The 3,212-nt window shown below is 49.5% G+C and overlaps 1 long non-coding RNA gene across 1 annotated transcript; it reads right to left on the bottom strand.

Annotated features, from left to right (window-relative positions):
• Window positions 1-666: 666 nt before the first annotated feature.
• Window positions 667-1,126, bottom strand: LOC117997926. The gene is made up of 2 exons (XR_004675899.1): window positions 1,050-1,126; window positions 667-933 (listed from the first exon to the last, which is right to left on the bottom strand). It is a non-coding gene; the product is annotated as an uncharacterized LOC117997926 (long non-coding RNA).
• Between the last annotated feature and the right edge of the window lie 2,086 nt (window positions 1,127-3,212).

Here is a 3,212-nt window from a genome sequence, read left to right as displayed (position 1 = left end):
CGTCCAGGTGCTCTTTCCTCCTCAAACCTCCATCACTGTCCAAGTGCTCCTGACCAACCCCCTCCGTGGGTTTGATCAACTTGTTAGAGCTGCTCCCAGAGCTCAGGAAAACAGTTTACTCACGAGATTAGGGGTTTACTATAAGAGGGTAGAACTCACGAACAGCCAGACGGAAGAGGGGCCCAGGGCCAGGTATGGGCAATAGGCACGGAGCTTCAGTGTCCTCTCCAGGCCTGGGAAGCTGCCCGAGTCCTGGGAACATTAGGATTCTGGTGAAGCAAAGGCAAGCCCTTCCCTTACCTTGAGGCAGATGGGTCCAAATGTTCAAGCACAATTCTTTGAGAGGAGGTTCGAATTACTCTTTCTGGCATCAGCAATAAGAACAGAAGTGAGGGGCAGGCTTGTGACAACAGGCAGGCCATTTAATACACCCCAGTGCTCTTGCTTTCCTAGATCAAAGCACCATCTTCTTCCGATAGAAAGCCTTCTGGTTGGAATTTTTTCTTTGTTGCACATTTCTGCAAAAGTTGATTCTGACAATGTTTGCCAGCTCATCCGTTACTTCTGGGGACAGAGGGAGCCTGGAGTTTCATTCAGTCATGCCACCATTTGTTTTGTTTGCGGCAAAAAGCTTAATTGTTTCCATTTGGTCCACGGGGCTTGGGAGAGGGCTCCAGGGTGGTTAAAAAGCTGTCTCGTGGCTGCAGGGAGAGGCTGAGGCACAAACTCTGGCACCAGGGGGCTGTCAGAGGGGCCCCCTCAAAGGCTGCTGGTCTCCACCTAGTCGTGCTTGAGAGTGAGCCTCTCGAAGAGATGCTCGCCCAGTCCAGCCTGGGGGCCGGCCAGCCTGCGGAGGTTAGTCAGGTGGTCGCCCATCTTCTTGATGAGTTTCACCTCCTCATCTAGGAAGTGGTTCTCCAGGAAGTCACAGAGCTGAGTGACAGAAGAGGAGAAAACGTTGCCACTTACGCATCCACAGTGTGACAGATGGGGAAACGAGGCTCAAAGGGAAATTTGTCCAATTAAATGTGGATGAAGGGAGTACTTACATGGGGGTCTGCGCGGGCAGAACCCAGGGCATGCAGATCCAAAAGGGCCTGGTTCAGGCTCTTCTCCAGGACCACAGTGCCCCATTTCATTGGAACTCAGCTACGCCCTGTGTTTACATACTGCTGATCCAACCAGGGCAGGATGGAGTGGTTGCCCAGAGACTGCACAGCTTACAAAGAGTAAAAGATGTACTACCTGGCCATTTATAGTAAAAAATAAATGGCCATTTCTGATGCGGATTCACATTTTGTCATGTACATGGAAAGCTATAAAACTTCAGAAATATAACACAGAAAAATCCACTTTAGAGTAAATATTAAGCGAGGATGACACAAAATTGGTCTCAGCTGGAAGAGGAAACCTGCATTCATTCAGAGCCACAAGGTGTTGTATTGAAAAAAGGGAGACTAGAGAGAGGAGGGCTTATATTGCAATTTGGTTGAAACTACAATTTTTTTTTTTAAGATTTTATTTATTTGACAGAGAGAGACACAGCGAGAGAGGGAACACAAGCAGGGGGAGTGGGAGAGGGAGAAGCAGGCTTCCCGTGGAGCAGGGAGCCCAGTGCAGGGCTCGATCCCAGGACCCTGGGATCACAACCTGAGCCGAAGGCAGATGCTTAACAACTGAGCCACCCAGGCGCCCCTACCAGGTGGATCTTTAAGTCAAGATTTGCCAGTGGGTTTTTCGTAGTTCTTGTCTCTAGATCACCTGCCTCAAGAACACTCAGGACACTAACACAGATCACAGGTTCCTGGATCAACGTAATGAGAATTTCTTTTGTGGAACCTGAATTTCCCATTTATCAAAGCACTGCTGGTGATTGTAGGACTCACGTTTCCAACTGCTCTTGGCTTTCTCCAACATGCTGAGCAGGGACAGAGCAGGGACAGAGGAGCCTGGGGACTCACTGAGACTTGGAAGCTAATGGCTGTATCATATTGTTATTCTGCAGTCCCTGATGGGGGCTCTGGAGGTGTTATTTCTGTTTCAAAGGAATCCTCATTAAAGCAACCTGGGGAGCCCCAAGTTGAAGAACCCGCACGGGTAAAGAGTCTCTTGATTTCCCTCCATCTTTTCCTGGGTTTGGGGCCCCCGACCAGGAGGCAGCCTGGACAGTCCTATCACACTGCCTGTTAGGAATATGGCCCTGGCAAGACAGAGAAGCTCTCCTGAGACAGAATCTCACAGGGAGAAAGGGGACATCTGGTTTGCTCCCCGCCCCCCCCCCCGGGAAATCCCACGCTGAAGAGAATGTGAAAGTTGAAATGACATGGTGTCACTTATGCCCAGTGGTTTTCAAGTGGAGCCAGGAGGTCATTCAGGAGGCGGGCCTTATGCCTGTCCTCACCTGGTGGAACCATGAACTTTGAATGGGCCAACCCACAAATATCTCAAGGACTATGCACGAACACACCTGCAAGTTCTTACAGTAATGGACTTTAGCAACCAGTTATGGTAAGCCAAGATTCGTTTTCTGCCATCGACACCAATCAAAATTCTTTGTAAGCAACGTATTCAAGCATTCACTTTTGTCCTTAAAAACCCCTGACTTCTGCTCCCTAGTGAGACACTCTTTGGGTTGCCACCCACATCTCTGTACCCTGCATTGCAATTCTTTGATCCCAAATAAATGCTTTTGCTTCGATATTGTCTCCTGACAATTTTAGGTTGACAAGTGTCATTTGCTCTTTTTGATTCAGGACAGAGTGTTCCCCAAAACAGTTTCCTGTAGTGTTCTCTCTGTGCTCTACCTCCAGCTTCCTAACCTTTGCTGTGCATTACAAATAACCACAAAAGGGGGCGCCTGGGTGGCTCAGTCGGTCAAGCATCAAGCATCGGACTCTTGATTTCAGCTCAGGTCATGTTCTCAGGGTTGTGGGATCAAGCCCCGCTTAGGGCTCCACGCTCAGTGGGGAATCTGCTTGGAATTCTCTCTCCCTCTCCCTCTGCCCCTCCCCCTGCTCACTCTCTCTTCTCTCTCTCTCTCCCCCTAAAATAAAATCTTTAAAAAACAAACAAAAACCCCCAAACCACCACACAGGTAAGGAAACAGTTTCCACCTCCTGTGTCCCCTTTACTGTCACACGGAGTCCTTCTGACACTTTTGCACTCCCCCCCCCAACCCCACCGCACCAACAAGCAAGCCTCCAACCAGCTGG

This window comes from Mirounga leonina, unplaced genomic scaffold (assembly GCF_011800145.1).
Source record: "Mirounga leonina isolate KUSES-001 unplaced genomic scaffold, KU_Mleo_1.0 Mir_376, whole genome shotgun sequence".
NCBI lineage: Eukaryota > Metazoa > Chordata > Mammalia > Carnivora > Phocidae > Mirounga > Mirounga leonina.
The sequence above is the reverse complement of the archived record's forward strand: the minus strand, read 5'-3'. Positions and strand labels throughout refer to the sequence as shown.